Source organism: Malania oleifera, chromosome 1 (assembly GCF_029873635.1).
Source record: "Malania oleifera isolate guangnan ecotype guangnan chromosome 1, ASM2987363v1, whole genome shotgun sequence".
NCBI classification, from domain to species: Eukaryota; Viridiplantae; Streptophyta; class Magnoliopsida; order Santalales; family Ximeniaceae; genus Malania; species Malania oleifera.
Window position 1 is genome coordinate 140,530,600 of NC_080417.1, and position 20,605 is coordinate 140,551,204.

General features: G+C 37.0%; 1 pseudogene; it reads right to left on the minus strand.

The window, feature by feature from the left end:
- Window positions 1–1,821: 1,821 nt before the first annotated feature.
- Window positions 1,822–19,877, minus strand: LOC131149327 (G-type lectin S-receptor-like serine/threonine-protein kinase At4g27290; annotated as a pseudogene).
- Window positions 19,878–20,605: the final 728 nt, after the last annotated feature.

The following is a 20,605-nucleotide window of genomic DNA, read 5'->3' on the forward strand; positions in this document are numbered from 1 at the left end:
GGTTGCAGTTTGATAATTTGCTTCATTTCAAGTTGTACCTTCTGGGTTTGGCATGTGTCAAGGTTGTGGATTTGGAGGGTTCCTCACTAAATAAATTAACCCCATGTATGGGAGGTTTTGATGTTCTCAGTTTAGATTCAAATTTGTGTGGATTAGATTACTATATGACACCCAAAATAATAATAATAATAATAATAATAATGAACTGGGGTAATCCAAATCTACACAATGAAATAAGTTGGGAATAGAATAAAATAAAATAAAATAAAAAATTGCATGAAAAAAAAAAATTTCTATTAAATGAAATGAAAAATACTAGTACGAATCTGCATACTGAATTTGAACTTCTGGGCGCTGGGCTGTGTCAATATTGACTGTAAAAAATAAATGTAAAATATAAATACTTGTTAACAAAAACTTAAAATGACTCAGATCGTAATGAAAAAGGTAGATTGTTGATGAAGCTTTGCTGTTGTTTTGGAGGAAGCTTCTGGGAAAGAGAGTGTTAGTGATCCGTTTTGCAAAAGCAGTGTCCTGTTCCCATTTACATGCGCTGAGTTGACTCTTCGATGGGGTTCCCTATTAAACAACCCATAGTTTGACAAGAAGCATGTAAATTAGTATTTGAAATTTTGAATTGCTGCCAAATCTTTGGGACTCTAGATAACAAAATAAAGTTGAGGGAAAGTGCCTACTTTATATTAAGTGGACACATCATGTGCCTACCCATTTTTCCTCCAGCTAAGAAGACTAGGAATTTAAAACAGACCTTGTGTACTTGAAGTGATGAAAATCTATTTATTGGTTTGGGCTCCAACGAGAATCACTTGCTACTCCTCCATGAGCCTAAAGCACTTATTTTTGACAATGCCCTGCTCCTTCATGAGCCTAAAGCACTTGTTTTTTACAATGCCCATTTGAACTCTCACAAGCTAAATAGGCTTATGCCCAGCTGTTGTGGCCTGCCTCCTAACCCAATCCAGAAAGACCATTCATAAGAAAAAGTGAATATGTAGCTTAGAGACGGTACTTCGTGGGTCTTCAACACCCACATCGTTTAGGGTGATCCAATCACTAGTTAAGTTACAAAAATTTTAAGAAAAGGAATGAGATGCAGAAGAATTGGTTTATGCTGAAACACAGAGCATTCCGTATTTGTTGTATGCATCTGCTCATGATGATCATTCTTCTTTATTCATTGCAACAAAAAAATACATGGAAACAGAACTTGTGTACAACAGTCTCACATATCTTCCATCACTGTTAGGGACGATGTAATTATCTTATCATTATCAATATGACAAGAGTAGTTTAACCTATATGCATAATTGATTTCTGCAACGTCTCCCAGCAATTTTGTTTAATTGTTTGCCCCTAATGCAACCATCATTTGAGTACCATACAGTTACTGTTTCTATAGGTACTTTAGGGCCTAAATGATCCAGGTGCATTACCTAGAATTATGGTACCAAAAAGATGGCAAGAAAATCTATATGCAGTCCAGAAGGAAAAAGGAAAACCACAGATGCATGCAGTGTTACAAATAAAAAATTTAGCCTAGTACTTCAAATTGCCAAAAACCAGGGACATTCCTTGGTGCTATAAAAAAATTTCAACTTTTAACTCAAATTAGAGAAGTATTGTTTCTTAAAAAATGGATAGAGAACTGTATAATACAAACAACATTTACACATTTACACAAGGGAGCTGATTCATGGTTCGCAATACATAAAACCGCTTTGGTCTTCAACAGCAACCATGTATTTAACTTGAAACGATAAACAAGCTTTGAGACATAACAACATCAACATAAGATTTTTTCTATCTAGCATCTAGCAGTGTAATGGACAGTTCGTTGCTTGAACACTATTGTTCATGCTTGCTTTGGGAAAAATCAACCTCAAATGGATCCCTTTCATTGAAAAAGCCAGGCTGCTTTGGCAGAGGCAATGGACCCTCACCACCCAACATCAGTACGACAGATGACATGCTTGGTGTCACAGACTCCCAAAATGGGACTCAAGTAAGAGCCATGTGGCACTCGTTGAGAGCTCTCCCTCGACAAGTCAGCCAAGTCTCACACGTTCAAGCCTGCAATCATGAGCACCTGGTGAGTCTCAATACTCAAGAAAACCAAGGAACAATAGGATATCACACGAGCAATATATTCTTATACACCGAATAAGCCCATAATAATTAGAGACATCACAATCCAAGGCAACAAAACACCACAATGAAAAGGACTACTTGTATTATTCAACTACAAGAGAATAATCATACAAACGATAACATAGTTAATCATATATTCATTCCAAATCTCTGGAGAATACAATTATAGCAGTATCTCACTCTCCATTTTCCCCATTACATTGTCACTCCCTAACATCCTCCCCCACTCATTTTATCGACGTCCTCGTTGATGTGTTGTAGAAGGGCTTCTCACTCTACTGATGTCGAAGTAGATGTTGTTGACTATGAATTTCTGAAATCTTCAATCTTCTGTATGACATGCTGAAGGTTTTCTTCCTTTTCCCAACTATTCTCTTCTTCCCCCAACCCCAGCCAGTGAACCAGAAATTGTTGTTGTTGACGACCTTCTACATTGACGACTCTGTCTGCAATGATCTCTTGAACTTCCTTGTTGACAGGCTGCTTTCTGGAAATTGTTGATCTCCTTAACTATTGTCGGATGACCAGCCCACAACGTATCATGGCACTCCTTTAGTAAGGTTTTCTTCAAGTTTCCAGCTTTGGGCACATAGACTCTCCTGCCTTTAATCATTATCAGTCCATCTTCTACCCAGAATTGTCGTGTCTTCCCTTCGTCTATTAGTTTGCTTAGTGACTGCGCCTGCTGGTCTGTACTTAAATGTTCCCTGATAAGATTCTTCAAAGGTAACGCCACCTTACTAGTTGATAGATGACTAATGAGTTTCAATGCTACCAGTTCGGTTTTTCTACTTAAAGCATTGGCCACTTCATTCGTCTTCCCTACTTTATATTCAAAATCAAAATTAAATTCAGCTAACTTCTCCTGCCAACGGGCTTGCTTTGACGTTAGTCTAGGTTGTGACAAAAAGTGAGTAACTGCCACATTATCGATTTTTACCACAAATTTAGACCCCAAGAGATAGTGTCTCAACACCCGAAGACAGTGTACCACTGCGAGAAGCTCCTTTTCCTGTGCTGTATAGTTCCTTCCATTCGGCACTCGATAATTTTCTACTTTCAAAAGCAACCGGATGTCCTTCCTGTAAGAGAACTCCCCCTAATGCAAAGTCTGAGGCATCTACTTGCACTTCAAACGGCTTGGTCACATCAGGAAGGATTAGCATAGGATCTCCTACAATCTTTTCCTTTAATTCAACGAATGCTGATTGGCACTCTTCTGACCACCCCCATGGTACCCCCTTCCTCAATAAATTTGTTAACAATACAATTCTTCTAGAGTACCCCTTTTAAATATAACTGATTTTCTTTGAGTTTTTGAAAAACCTTCCGAAAATGATCTTTATGTTCTTCTAATGATGCGCTGAAAACCATTATGTCATCAAGGTAAACAACCACAAGCTGATCAAGGTAGTCCCAAAAAACCTGATTCATTAGAGAATAAAAGGTAGTGGGTGCATTTGTTAGTCCGAAAGGCATGACAAGGAATTCAAATGCTCCATACCGAGTGACACAAGTGGTCTTCGGTTCATCTCCCTCAACAATACGCACTTGATGATATCCCGACCTCAAGTCCAATTTCGTGAAATATCTAGCTGTACTTAACTGGTCAAAAATATCAGCAATCAGTGGAATGAGATACTTGTTGCGCACCGTCACCTTATTAAGAGCTCGATAATCTACACACAAGCGCAAACTACCATCTTGTTTCTTCTTAAATAACACTGGGGCCCCAAAAGGTGCTTTTGAAGGACGGATGAACCCTGCTGCAATAAGATCATTCAGTTGCCTTCTAAGTTTAGCTAACTCCGGCGGCGCCATTCGATAAGGGGACCGTGCTGGCGGCTTTACTCTTGGAAAAAGTTCAATTTTGTGGTCAATCTGTCGTCGAGGTGGTAAAACCTTGGGTAGCTATTCCGGGATCACCTCCTTGAACTCTTTAAAACTTCCTTAATCTCAAGTGGATATTTCTCTACCTCTGCATCTTCTGAGACTATCGGTAGAATCACGAAAGAAGATTCTCCCCTTTTTACTCCCTTTTTGAATTGGAGGGCTGAAAGCAACTTCCTCTCATTGAAATTGTTGTAGGCTGCAGGGACCGTACAAGGTGCACTTCCCATTATCACAAGACAATCCGCAGTTGGGATCGGCATTGAGCGCGTCACTTTAAGAAAATCCATCCCCAATACCACATCAAAGTCGTCAAGGGGTGCCACAGTGAAATCAATTGTTCTAGACCATGATCCCATTTGGCATGCCACTTTAGGTGCCACCCCCATCGTGGTTAACACTTGAGAGTTCACTGCTTTCAACTTGCCCACATCCTTATCTACTTGCAATTCTAACCGTTGAGCTTCAGAATCAACAATAAAATAATGGGTGGCCCCTGTATCAATCATGGCCTTGATTTTCTTTCCATTGAAAAGTAGATCAACATACATTAGTCCATTCTCTTGAGACTTGTTGTTAATTACTTGACACTCTAATGTCCCCAAAAATCTCAATGCTCCCACCATATTCGGTTGTTCTTCTGGGGTTGCTGTCGGGGTTTCGGTTTCCCCTCGAAGGGCCTTTATAGCATTCAAAGCCTTACGATCAGGGCACTCTGCCACTCGATGTGGTCCTATGTATAGAAAACAAGAGATCGGTCAATGCTCACCACCCCCCGTTCATCCGCCCCTCCACTCCTTAACCATGAGTGCTCTTTTATCTTTTCAAGAACTGTTTGTCTCCCTATCCCTTCCCCCATTTGTGGGCTTATATACTTTACTGGGCCTGGAATCATTATTGGTAGATGTAGGGAAATTTTGCTTCCCAGAATTATTTGAAAAATCATCCAACCGTTCGGCTGCAGCGAGGGCAGAAGAGAGATCACCAGCACCCTGACGACGTAATTCATTCCTTGGCCATGTCTTCAAACCCCGAAGAAAATGAATTAGTTTGTTTGATTCGGTCATGTCTATAATGTCCAACATCAAGGCTTGGTATTCTCATACATAGTTCCTTATTGAGCCAGTCTGTTGCAATTCCATTACTTTGCACTTTGCTATGTACTCCACATTTTCGGGATAGAATTGAGTCTTCAACGCCTGTTTCAACCCCTCCCATGTGTTGATAACACACCTATTGTGCTGAATATCATTCCATTTAGTTCTCCACCACAGTTTTGCATCCCCTACCAGGTATATCGTTGCCAGATTTACTCGGTCCACTTCTAGATCCACTCCTGAGCACGTGAAGTAGTGCTTCATATCAAAGAAGAAATTATCCAGCTCCATGGCATTTCGCGTACCCCCAAAAATTTTAGGTTCTGGTACCTTCAATCGAAAACTCTCCATGGGATCTGCAACCAACCTTTGGGCTATCTGTGCCACTGCTTCACTTTCATAGTGATCTCTTGTAAATCCCTCTGGATTTGGACCACTGCACTTTGGACATTGCCCATCTCTTTCAAATCTTCTTTCAAAGCAGTAATGGACTCCTTAACATCTTCTGCAAGGAAATCAAAATTATCCGTTAGCTCCTGTAAGGAGGCCTCAAGCTCTATTGGCTCTCCCTGTTGAGACGAAAGAGATGGCAATATGTCCTTAATATGTTCCAGCCTACTCTCAAAGGCTTCCAACTGCTCGATACTCTTTTGGAAGGCCTCAAGCTCTCTTGGCCGTTTCTCTAGGGATTTTACACGTGGAATGAATTTTTCAAGTTCCTCAAGTCTCTCTACAACTTTTGATACCCCATAGAGATTTTCTCTAGGGTTTTCTTCAGCGGCCTCAAGCTCTGTTGGCACACTTCTCTCTTTTATCAATGTTGCCACCAACCCTTGGAGTTCACCGCACGTTCTCTCCAGGGTTACAACGTTCGTCTCAAGCGCCTCAATGCGCTCCACTTTTCCTGACTTATTTCTCATATTACTACTCATGGTGCTTGCACACACTGGGCTCTGATACCAACTGTCACGGACCCCCAAAATGGGACTCAAGTAAGGGCTTGTGGCACTCGTTGAGAGCTCTCCCTCGACAAGTCAGCCAAGTCTCACACGTTTAAGCCTGCAATCACGAGCACCTGGTGAGTCTTAATACTCAAGAAAACCAAGGAACAATAGGATATCACACGAGCAATATATTCTTATACACCGAATAAGACTATAACAATCAGAGACATCACAATCCAAGGCAACAAAACACCACAATGAAAAGGACTACTTATATTATTCAACTACAAGAGAATAATTATACAAACGATAACATAGATAATCATATATTCACTCCAAATCCCTGGAGAATACAATTATAGTAGTATCTCACTCTCCATTTTCCCCATTACATTGTCACTCCCTAACACTTGGCCTATCTTCTGAAATTCGCTACACGCATAATAAACCCAAATGGATCGATCACAACACTTCAGACGTATTGCATGAGTCCCTCACTGACAAATCAATCATTTCCAGAGGCTTGCCCCCTGTGTAGAGTTTCCATGCCTACACAATTTATTAATAGTATCATCAGCACTACTAACATGGTAATGCGCACACATAACAGACAACACACTGACATGCCCAAGAAGATTAAGGTAATGATCTGGGTGATGGAATCCTCTGTTTCTCTTCCCACTTACTATTTCCAACACCAAAACCCCAAAGCTAAAGACATCAGATTTTATAGAGTACAACCCATCAATTGCGTACTCCGGAGACATGTAGCCACTGCAAGAAACCCTCAAGTGCAAAACATATATGCGAAGGAAGTAGAATGCATGCATCATCAAAATAAAGAAATTTACTATGCTCCAACCACTCTCCTTGTATTTGCTTGAATTTCATTTCCTCCAAAACTTCTAGCCATACCAAAGTTTGAAATTTTTGGATTCATCTTTTTGTCCAGCAAAACATTGCTAGCTTTGAGACCCCTACGGATTATTCTCAATCTAGAGTCTTGATGAAGATAAAGAAGACCCCTCGCAATACCCTTGATTATGTGGAATGCTTTTTGCTTGATCTGGCCAATTCAATACAAGTTAATCTTGCCTGCTGCTGTGAATATATTTTGACTATATTTGGACAATATAGTCATAAGTAAATTCCTATGACATTTAGTCTGCTTTAAATTATATGGACACTCATAAAACATAGTTCTTGTGTCAGATGCAAACAATGTGCATGAAGCATGGATATATAACATGTGCACTTATTACGTCAACATCCCTTTCATTAAGCATATCCCTCATTCATTCCTAGACTCCTGTCTTATAACTAGCCGCCAATTTCATGCCCAATGTGCATGGACTACTTTTTGGATAAGAAGGGGAAAACTGAGGCCAGTTGCTCCTTAGAATGGGAATGATAATTATTCAGTTAAAACTTAAAAAGCAATGACTAAGTTATTAAAATTTTATATCTTTAAGATAGTAAGTAGTTGGGATAGTTTGGAATGTTAGTCTAGAAATAGAACACTAAATTATCATTAAAACTACCAAGGATCTTTCTTAGGGGTAGAGATGATCCATTACCATATCAAAATAAGTAAAGCACAATCACAAAACAACGTGATGTTGAAACTTCATTTAACACAGGCTGCACAAGAGTAAAAGCTATCACAGTGATAATTTGCTTGTTGCCATGTCGTTTGAAAATGAGATACATTCAACCCATGGTCTTAAGTTTCCATAAAATTGTCAAAAATTTCGTTGAAATTTCGATTTTCATCACCCTTTTCATCACCCTTGAAATCGAAATGGCAGTCAATTTCTATTTTGCATAATTTTCGTCAAAATCTCAAAAAATCATAAAAAAATTATCTAAATCTTGAAATTTAGCAAAACTTGTTGAAATTTTAACCATACAATGAAATTTTCTCAAAATTCAAATGAGAGATTTAGGAGTGAAGCAAAATTTCTCTTTTAATTTATTTAATTTAATTTATCGAAACGAAAGATCATTACAAGTGCTTTTGACATCATATGAAAAAATAAACTTACAACCATGGTTTTAAATCGCGGTAGTGGGTAGCGTAACGTAATTGAAGAAATATCTTAATGAGGAAGAGAGATTTTGAATGTGAAGAAACAGCTAAGCGAGAGAAGAAAAAATTCTGAATCTTATTTCTGATAACCTAATATTACAGCAACTGAAAAATATATATATAAATCTAAAAAACTAACAAACTAAAAAATAACAAACTGAATTAAGTTACAATGATATGCTGTAAATCTATTTGAATCACAGCTGGCAGCTAATCTGTTTAACACTCCCCCTCCAGATGGATAGGATTGAGTATGAACATCAATTATAGAAATCTTGGAAAGTAATGAAGCAAAGGAATGACGTCCAAGAGGTTCATGAAGATGTCTGCTAGCTGATTTTGTTAAGTAACTTGCAAAGTCTTGATAACACCAGCTTGTAATTTTTCCCGAACTATATGGCAGTCTATTTTTATATGTTTTGTTCTCTCATGGAATACCGGATTAGCAGCTCTATGTAATGTTGCTTGATTGTCACAAAAAATTAAGGTTGGCTTTGTATGTTCAATCTTTAAATCTTTAAGTAATGAAATCAGCCAAGTTATTTCGCAGACGGTAGTAGCCATGGATCTATATTCCGATTCTGCAGATGATGTAGAAACTGTCTTCTGTTTCTTGGATTTCCATGAAACTAAAGAATTTCCCAAGAAAACACAGTAACCTGTGACGGATCTTCTGGTTTCTATGCAACCTGCCCAATCTGAATCACAAAAGGCCTTCAACTGCAGGTCTGAAGAAGTTGAAAAAAACAGACCCTGACTAGGAGTAGCTTTAATATATCTCAGCACCCGATATGCTGCAGTTAAGTGAGGTACCCTTGGCTTGTCTATGAACTGACTTAGAGCTTGAACCGCATAGGATAAATCTGGCCTTGTAATGGTTAGATACAACATCCTCCCAATTAATCTTCTGTAGGCAGTGGGATCTTTAAGTAAATCCCATTCTTCTGTAGTTAACTTCAGGTTTTGCTCCATAGGGAATTTGACTGCCTTAGAGCCTATATAACCTGAATCTTTAAGAATGTCCAAGGCATATTTCCTTTGACAGATGGAAATGCCTCTTTTAGACCTTGCTACTTCTAATCCCAAGAAGTACTTCAATTCTCCTAGATCCTTAATTTTAAATTTGTCATGTAGAATGTGTGTCAAATCCTTAAACTTCTATAAATCATTTCCTGCCAAAATCACATCATCTACATATACTAAGAGAGCAGTGTATGACTCACCATTACCCTTAGTGAAAAGAGAATAATTTGCAAGAGACTGTTTGTAACCAAATTCTATCAAAGAAGTGGATAATTTGGAGTACCATTGTCGTGATGCTTGCTTAAGCCCATAAAGAGACTTGTTTAGCTTGCATACAATATTCTCCCCCTTGCTATCAAATCTAGGAGGCACACGCATATAAACTTCTTCATGAAGATCTCCATGAAGAAAAGCATTATTGACATCTAACTAATGGAGATGCCAGCTTTTGATGGCAGCAATGGATAAGATGCAGCGAACACTATCCAACTTAGCAACAGGACTGAAAGTCTCTGTGTAGTCCAAGCCTGCTTGCTGTGTGAAACCTTTGGCCACAAGCTGAGCTTTGGGCCTTTCAACAGTGCCATCAGAGTTGAACTTAATTTTGTAAACCCATTTATTATCAATAGCAACTTTCCCAGGAGGCAACTCAGTCAAGGTCCAAGTGTGATTGTCTTCTAGAGCCTTGATTTCAGCAGCCATTGCTTTCCTCCATTCAGGATGAAGAGCTGCCTCTTTATAAGATTGAGGTTCAATGAGATTGGTAACCAAGGACACAAAAGCTTGATGAGCAAGAGAAAGATTGGAAGTGGATATGTAAGGATGAATGTCATAAGGACAACTTGGACCAACAACAGTGGCAGAGCTGGAATGATTTTTTAGAGAAGGCAGAGAACAATGATAATCCTAGAGGTAGGAAGGAGATCGAATTTGTTTGGAAGATTTTCTCAAAGGAACAAAAGGAATAGAAACATTGAAATCAGTTGGAGAATCAATAAAAGCTTCAATTGGATCTGATGTAATATTTGGATTGTGGGAAGATGGAGCAGATGTGAATGAATTTGGACTGAGAATGGGAGTAGAAGAAGATGGAAAAGACATAGAGGTTGATAGAATGGGATGAGGAATATCAAGGGAATGATTATGTGAAAATTTCTGAAAAGGAAAGATATGCTCATGAAACACAACATTTCGAGATATGAATATTTTTTGAGTGTGTGGATCAAACAATTTATAGCCCTTTACAGAATGAGGATAACCAACAAATATGCAAGACTTTGCTCTAGGATCAAATTTGGTCCTACCATGTGAAATAGTAGATGCAAAACAAAGACAACGGAAAACTTTAAGATGAGAGTAACAAGGAATTTTATGAAACAACATCTCAAAAGGAGATTTGTTATTGAGAATTGGAATAGGTAATCTGTTAATGAGGTAAACCGCAGTCAAAACACACTCACCCCAAAAATGAAGAGGTAAATTGGACTGAAATCGAAGAGATCTAGCAACAGCAAGGATGTGTTGATGCTTTCGTTCAACAACACCATTTTGCTGTGGTGTATAAACACAAGATTTTTGATGAACAATGCCTTTGGAAATTAAAAAATTAGGCATGTGAAACTCTGCACCATTATCAGTACGTATGGCTTGTACAGTAGTATGAAACTGATTTTCAACAAAAGCAACAAAAGACTGCAAGTAAAAACTGGTTTTTGCCTCAGATTGCATTAAGTATAACCAAGTGCATCGGGTATGATCATCTACAATGGTTAGAAAATACCTTGCACCATCAATTGATTTAGTAGAGAAAGGTCCCCAAATATCACAATGCACAAGTTGAAAAGCTATTGAACACTTATTATTGCTATTTGAAAATGACGACCTCTACTGTTTAGCAAGAGGACAAATATTGCAATGACTAGAATTTGATTCTTTTATTTTAGGGATAGATTTATGCAGCAAATCTAGTCTAGGCTTGGATGGATGTCCTAATCTATAATGCCAAACATCAAAATCTGAAGTTTTGGAAAGAAATGAAGTAGGTGCAATGAGTAAGCTATTATTATTGAAAGTTGTATTGGAAACTGACATAGCTGAATGTTTATTGAGGAGATGATAGAGACCTGCCTTCTCTTCACCCAATCCAATCATCCTCCATTTCTGTAGGTCCTGTATGAAGCAATATTTTCCATGAAAAATGATACAACAAGAAATGGATTTAAGAAGTTTACTAGCTGAGATTAGATTATAAGCAAAAGAAAGAACAACAAGAACATCAGTGAGTAGCAAATTAGATGTTAAACGAATTGTTCCAATGTGTGTAATGGGAACAGGAGCACCAGTAGGCAATTTCACAAATGTGTTGATGGAAGTTGTTATGGTAGTGAGAGAATGGACAGAATTTACCATATGATCAGTGGCTCCGGTGTCAATAATCCATGTGAGACTTATTTGCTTTCTGCCTTGAGTGCAAACAGCAGATGAACAAGAAGGAGTACCTGTCATTGTAGAGAATAAATGATCTTCAGAAAAAGATCTTGTACTATGGGTGAAAGGTCCAGTAACTTGAGCAACTAAAGGCTGTGGCTGTATTTCAGGTGAAGGATGTATGATTGCCATGATCTGCCTAAGTTGTTCTTGAGTGAATGGAAGTTGCTGCACTTCACTGGATTGCTCAGTGTTGGTTGTCAAGATTACTTGATTTGCTGAAGGAGCATTGTGCTTGTACCTTGACTTATAGCCTGGAGGATACCTATGTAATTGTAACATTTTTCAGCCATGTGTCCTAGAAGTCCACAGCGAGAACACACAGGTCTGTCTTTCTTGCCATAACTCTGGTTATTCCTTTGATTTCCTATAGCTCTTCCTAGCATAGCAGTTGGTTCAATAACAATCACTGAACTAATCTCCCTTTAACTCTCTTCTTGCACAAGCAATGCAAACACCTTGTTTATAGGAGGTAAGGGATTGCCTAGAAGGATTTGGCTTTTAATATGACCATATGACTCATTCACGCCCATCAAGAATTTCATTACATAATCTTGATTCTGATAATCAACCACGATTTTCAAAGAAGCAGGAGATGTTTCAGGAATTGGCTTGTAACTCATCAATTCTTCCCACAAAGACTTTAATTGTGTGAAGTAATCAACAATATTCATCTGACCTTGTGTCAAATTAGAAATGGATTGTTGTAGCTGAAAGATCCTAGGTCCATTAGTCAAGGAGAATCGATCCTCAAGTTCAATCCATATATCCCTTGCTAATTTGATGAACATCACACTGGAATAGACATCATCAGACAGTGAATTGAGTATCCATGATTTCACAGTGTCGTTACCTCGTTTCCAGGTGGCATAATTCACATAAGAAGAGAGAGGAACTTCCAGAGTTCCATCAATGAATCCCAGCTTGTTTTTGGCGCTCAGTGCCATTGTTACACACATGCTCCATGTCTGAAAGTTGTTTCGAGTAAGAACCTTATTTACCAGATGCAGGTTTGGACCATCACTGCTTTGGAAGTAATAAGGATTTGAGCTTGGATCAACATTGGAGTTGACAGGAGAACAAGAAGTATCCGAAGGAGTTGCAGAGGAAGCCATGAGAGAAGAATTTATCTAATTTCTCTGATACCATGTGAAGAAATATCTGAACGAGGAAGAGAGATTCTGAATGTGAAGAAACAGCTGAGCGAGAGAAGAAAAAATTCTGAATCTTATTTCTGATAACCTAATATTACAGCAACTGAAAAATATATATATAAATCTAAAAAACTAACAAACTAAAAAATAACAAACTGAATTAAGTTACAATGATATGCTGTAAATCTAACTGAATCATAGCTGGCAGCTAATTTGTTTAACAGTAATGGTAACGGATGTAACGGGAAGCGGGAGTAGCGGATGTTACATAACGAAAAGCAAGTGTAACGACTGTGAATTTTTTTACACACAACCTTGTGCATATTAGTGTACTTGCACGTTTTAAACTTTTAGCCCTTCTTAGAAAGAGTTTTAGTATTTTTTTGATCCTTTAGATCAAGTAGCTAAGTTATTTGGCAAGGGCAAAAGTTTACATTTATTTTAAACCACCATTGATAAAAAAAATTACTTGTGTGTGCATATTTATACTTCTCATTGTTCTTATCTGTGACAAATTCTCATGTGTGCTAAATTAATTAATAAAACAAAATTTAAATAATTTTATGAATTTCATATATTAACTGAATATGTTTAATGTATTATCTTACAAATATATTTGACACGCAGAATATATTACAAGTTTTCCCATCTCATACATAACATAGATGTATTTGATTTGTAATATGTTTGTCCTAAAACTTACGTTATTATGTTTGTTAACTATTTCAGTATTTCTAAAGTTTGACAAAGAATTTCATACTTTACTACTGATTTCCGTCATTTTTTCACATCAAAATCAAAATTGACAACGAAATCAAAATTTCTGCATTTTTTAAGCTTCAAAACTTGAATCAAAATCAATATTTAAGACCTTGATTCAGCCCAGAGACACAACCACATCTCGCATCCATTAACAACTATATTACATGGATATGAAGATTGGGTGCAGATATGTATTTAAGCATTCAATATGCCAAATGCCAGAACCTTAAATCTGGACACATGGAGACGGCAAGAAAATATGCTTTTCATTGCCTTTTGAGGGTAAAACTGCTATTCTATAATACTATATAAATATGCATTAAATCCAATGTCATATGCCCACTGCTATTCTGTCATGTGCAATTCAAGAAACACGGAAGAGTTCATGGATCATGAATTGTCAAATAACAGAAAATAAAAATAACCGGACAAATATTATCTAGCTAGTATAGTAGCCCACTAGCCCCACTCTCTTTTATCTCCTCTTTCACAATTTTCTATATGGCTTTCAATCAAAACATCATCCAGCAATGCAATGCATAATACTTTGGAGCTTGTATGATGAAAAATTGCAAGAGAACAAATTAAGCAGAAAGTATTAGGGTTCTAAGAGAGCCAAACCAAAAATCAAGGCGTCCAAGCTATTGTTAGGCATGTATTCGTAAACGAGCATCATTTCATCTATCTGATTGCAGCATCCCAAAAGCTCGACAAGATTACGGTGCTGAAGTTTAGCAATGTGGATAACTTCATTCTTAAAACTCATCCGATCCTTGTTTAGGAGTCTTTGAGAGCCTCTTCACAGCAATTTCTTGCCCATCTTTTAGGACACCCTGAAACATTATCACTTTCATTGAGATAAAAGTATACATCTCAAAATAATCTTACATGCATGTTTATGCAACGCAAAAAAAGTTTCTGCAGCTCATTCTTTTTGTTTAAAAATACATAATTAAATTTTTGCAAGCATAGTTTAGTTCAAATTCATCTAAATGAAACTTTCACGTACATTATCAATGGAGATAACAAACTATAAGTATGACTTGATTATACTGCCTCGAGTTCGTTTCAGGAAAACTGGTAAAGCAAACATGATGTGTAGCATTTCAAGTGAATTGCACCTTGTAGACAGGTCCAAAGCCACCCTCCGCAAGTATATTGTGAAATGAAAATTTACCTGTTGCATTTGTTATTGTAGCCAAGTCATACAATGGTAACTCCAAATTTTCCTTCTGTGCCATTTTCCCTGCAAAAATAATAATAATAATTAATAAATAAATAAATAAAAACAAACATACAAACAATAATTTAAAAAATAACATGATTGAAGAAGATAAAAGTGAAACAAGCATATCATTATTGAGTTCCTCACCACTCAAAAATCAGGGGAAAAAAATAGCCCCTAGGTGATCCACTTTGAATTCTATATGCTGTTAAAAAATATATTTAACTCTTTCTTTGTGTATGGGAGCACAAATTTCGGATCCTAGCTTTGAGTAAAAATAAATACAATTTTGTACTACATTTCATTCAAATCCATACAAATTCAATCCAAGAGCTGAAGTCTAAGCTCCCAAACATAGGGTTTGTGTAGTTCAAATTGTAAGCATTACCTATGCATCCTTTTGCCGGTTGAGTCCACTACCCAATAGGTTGAAAGCATAATTTCAATCCAACTCTCTATAATGACATCCCATAAACTTCTGTAGCCGTGCTAGCATTCTTCATTAATCTTTGTATTTTTCTTCACCCCTTAAACCACATACATCATGCATGTTTGCTGCCTAAGCAATATGATGGTTCCAATCAATGTTTAAAAGGCAACAGCATAAGCGAGGGTTTTCAACACTAATAAGCTTAGGTGCAAGCCTCAAGATGTAAGCTTTATGGAAATTTTTTTTATATAAAATATACAAACAAACAACATAACATTGAAAAAAAAATTATGAAAAATAGGAAAATTTTAAAAAATGAAATAAAATTCTCATACGATTTGTAAACTACTTGTTGGTTATTCTAAACATACGAAGTTAAATTCATCAAAGTAAACCATGCTAAGCAAGTTAAGCAACAATGATAGAATTATAGAGGTCAAATTGTGTCCATGATCCACAATGAAACGCTCTATTGTTTTGGAAAGATTTAAGTTCAAAAGTTTAGATATTCACTTAGTTTAGAACATTTCTTAATCTTTTCATATATACATGTGACTAGATTTTCCCGTCTTAATTTTCCAATCAAATATAACTTAAAACCGACAAATCTGATGTGAGTAAGCCTTAACCTAAAAAGCACAAAAAAACAGAAGGGGGGGGGGGGGGTTATTTTTCTAGCTCATCAAGTCAATTAATTCTTGCAGCTAAGGTAAATTTTCCTGCATCTGTCATTGTGCTAACCAGTCATGTCTACACTATCAGGACATTTTTTTTAGAACAATTTCAAGTGGTTTAAATGAAGTAAGTTCTTTCTAGGAAATCCTCGGGTCCACTCCACTTTTGTCACACTTTATCCATGCCAAAAAGAACCAAAAAAAAAAACGTTATATAAATACAAAATCACAGAAAAAGTTGAAAAGATTGAACAGAGGGGGCATCAAGGCACCATTCCTTTTATTGCAAAAATTAAATAAAGCTTACCATGTCCGTGTTGCTGCTTCTTCATCCAACAAACATACAATATCAGGGGCAAGCCTAGAAGCAGCATTCCCATCACAACAACAAAGCTGACTATGATTGTCACCCGTTTTTTCCAATCGGAAGTAGCATTCTGCTTCAGGCCATCAACTTTATCTATACAAATGGGAATTAAAATGCAGGCAAGCCCAGATCTATGGTATACCTATTTATGCTTCTATTCATAGATATGTTGAATGTGAATAGTGATGGCATTTTGGTGGGATATGGCAGATCAAATGCCATCCAAAATTAAACGGAAAATTTGAGAGGGCTTGCATGGTTGCACCAACTAAATCTAGCTCTAAGGTTGCATTGCTTGTGTATGTTAGGTTGCATTGCTTGGTGATTTGTTAGCAATATTCATTTTTAACATTTTGTTAATATCAGCAAAATTTATTGACAAGACATAGCTTTACAATATATGTGTGTGTGTGTGTGAAAATAGAGTATTAAAAATTATTATCAGACAACTTATTAAGAGAATAAGGTTTGCTCTCAGAAACAGCGGTATTAAAAGCTTGTGGAAAGACCAGCTTACGCCCAGAGAAGTTAGATAATTTATATTAGAAATAATTACAAGGAACAAGAATTGAAACTGATGACCTCATAGATGTGGTTTATGAAATATTGGAATGCCATGTTTTGGGCTACATGGCGTGCATCTTGGATTTCTTATGAATTGAAAATACCATCCAGAACATAACATTCAATAATGCACCCTTTACCTACCTCTCCCTTGATAGTCTGGATTCCATGGGATCCAGCTTCTGAACGAAAATATCCCTTCCACTCATTGCTCTTCGGCGCTTCTGTGTCACTATAAAAAATAAATTATTATTATCATTAACCAAAATGTTAAAAATTACTGGTAATAAAATTATGATTATTATTGGCTTTGAATGAGGACAGGCCTTTGATAAGGTTGCCCCTTTGTGACAACTGTCATGGGTTTGAGCCAAAGGAAATAATATATCTGCATAAAAAGCAGACGTAAGGCTACATATAATGTGATGACCCATCCCCGACCCAGGCAAAGTACGGAGTCTTCTGCCATGGGAACGCCCCTTTTATTGGCTTCGAATATTATGATTATTACCTGACAATAGTTATTATTATATTATTATATTTATTACAAAATATATTAAAATTTTAATAATTATGCTATTTTTATAAATATATCAATTAGCATGATTTAAACTTTTTTTTTTGGGTTTTTTTTTTGTTTTTTTATTACTATTGTTACTATTACTATTCATTGTTGTTGTGCCACCTGAAACAAGGAACTGCTTGGTGTTGTTGTACTTCTGTCGTTATTTTCTTTATTTATGATATTATCACATTACTATAAAAATTAGTAAACACATGCATATAAAAAAATTTGTTACTATGATTATCATTACACGTTGAGGGTATTCCGTGATCTCGTTGACATAACTAAAAATATCCATCTTATCAAAACAGTGTGATCTTATATTCCAAATAATCATGATGAACAACAAAAACTAAATATTTCTAAGAGATGTAATTAAATTCTTGGGTCAAAGATATCAAGGGAAGGCAATTAGGACACCCCAAGCCTAACACCATCTTCCCCCCACCCCTGCAGGGTAATCGAAGGAGAAGGAAAGAACAATGGCAGTGGAGAAAATGTTGTGAGTTCACTAACAACAGATAAACTTACTGACAGGTTCCTGCTGTTAAACTAACCAGCCACGCCATAAAGACTGCATACTATGTTGCTAATCTGATACTCTGGCATAGCAATTTTGACTTGGAAGTACAATTTTAGCTAGCCTCATGGTTCTACCATGGACAGGTCATCCTTCAGTTTTGCGAAAAAATAATACAAAAAAATTTAGAGCAATTCCTTCTGAGTTGGATGAAAAAGGCAACTAACATGCAAGATTAGCAAGGCAGGCTGCCCATTACCTGGTAACATTTTCAGATGGACAGGGTATTCTGTGAAAAGAAAAGTGAGCAGCATTTGACAAAGAATATAATGTAACAAAAAAAAAAAAAAAAAAAAAAAAAGAAAACAAAAAAAATAAAAAAAAAAAAAAAAAAAAAAAAAAAACAAAATAGTGTACGTCATCGTGAGGCGATCATTTATATCCAGACATGCATGCACATGCGGAAAATGCTGCCACAGCACACAATGCAAACATCACAGCACTCTGGATATGAAAAAGATGAAGCAAATCAGAGCACGGGATTTGCATTTTAATAAAATGGAAAAAAAAATGCATAAAATGGACTAATCATTTGGAGGAACTATTCATTATTCATATTCGGTCAATTATGCCTTGGAAATAAAATCTTTAGGAAATACAAAAATATCAATGCATGTGACCATCCACTGTAATGCAGTAATCCAATGTAGGCTGTACTTAAGAATGCTGTCTTCAGAGCATGCTCATGCCAATCATCAAGTTTAAGCTGTGATGATGATGATTTTGATAGGCCATGAATGGCCCATGCCCATGAAATGTATTTTAGTTAGTCCATATGCGCTCTCATTCTAGGATTGGGCTAAATGTTGTACCATGTCTACTAACCCAACCGAGGACTCATTCAGCCAAATTTGGCATATGTTTTCTAAGTATTTCTTGGAGGCAATTTTCTTTGCTTTCCCTCATTTTCTCTAAGAATAAAAAAGAGAAGTTGTTTTTTAAGTTCAAGGAATTGTCTTGTACCTAGTTCTGATGCAGCAATCTTTATATAAATGTCCTGTCCATTGTAAACAGCCTGTCTGATGTCAACCAAGTCACCAAACGAGATCAAGCATCCACTTTCTCCTTGTCTGATGCAGGATTTGCATAAGCTGTACAAGAGCAGTTATTCAAGCAGACCATCTTGCATTCATCAAGGTTCATGGTCCCATTGTACCAGTAATCTATTGTGTCCGGAAACTTAACTCCTGAGTATTTTTGAAATCCATCCCCACTCTGGCAAGCCAATGGAGCCTTTCTAATGCAACCGTTAGTCCAACCAACCGTGTCCAATTCGTTAGGAAATTTTGGCTGGAATCCCTTCAAACACCCACATAGTGGAAAATTGTTTGTATTGCAGCTGCCAAATGGCCCACACACTGCATACCGGAAACAATTATCCATCACTACAGTTGCGTAAAGGACCCAACCCTCAGTATCATTAAACCAAATGTAGCGCTGCAGCATGCCAGCCTGGCTGAACAAGAGCCTTGGAACAACTGATCTATTTGGAACTTGGAAAGTGTAATATATCTCCTCCTGGTTGAAAACAAACTCCAATCTAAGAAACGGGTTTGTTCTCAATCTAGGCTTCTCGTTAAACCCAAAATCATTCCATGGTCCTAACCGAGATAGAACAACCGAATTCTTCATAAGAGCCAACTCCAAAAATCGATGTGGATCAACACGAAACTCAAAACCACTTTGAGAAGGATCATCATTGCTTTTCCATGACGACAGGTACCGCTCCTGTCCAGTAGTTCTATTCAGTCCAAGCTTCATACCTAGTTGTAAAGTGTCACTGGGATTATCAAAACTCTGCCACAGGAACTTCTTTGGGTTATCATCATTTCCCTCTCTCACAACAAGGTTTCCATGTTAGGAAATTGAATAGGTAGGAACAGTATCACACAGCTAAAATAAGAAATTAGAAAAGAGAAATTGACACCAAGATTTACATGGAAAACCATCAAACAAATTGAGGGAAAAACCACGAGTAAGAGTAGAAGGAATCCACTATGAAAATAATGACCACTTCTCTCAAAATTAGGAGACAAACAAGAAACACGGCTACAACAGAGATACTTTGTAGGGAGAGTATATTGATCCTCTCTCTAAAGGTGGAGGTTGGAGATGCTTGGATGGATACTACTTCCTATACCCCCACTTCCCTTTTATAGGGGTTTTGTAAGCCCTTTTTTCCAAGCCGCAATGGACGAGTGGTAGCCACCTTTTTAGACTTGTGCAGTCACCCACTAATGAATAGTGTCAACCCCCAAATGAATAGTTTAGCCACCTTTGTAGACTTGTGGCAGCCATCAAATGATCAGTGCACGCCACCATATAATAGTACACCAACCATATGAATAGTACAGCCTCTATGTTAGCTTGAGCTTGAAAAGACTTATAATTTAACCTTCTCCCACTTCACGTGGTCATTTTCAAATACCTTTTTTTTTTTTTCATCCTTTCTAGTCTTTCAGTTTCATTCACTTACGTTTCTGTTAAGCCATAAAGGATCTACTCCATATGAACTTGTCATGTTGACTTTGGTTTTGTCATAACATCTGCTAGGTTGTCTCTTGGTGTGAATCTTTTGCATGTCC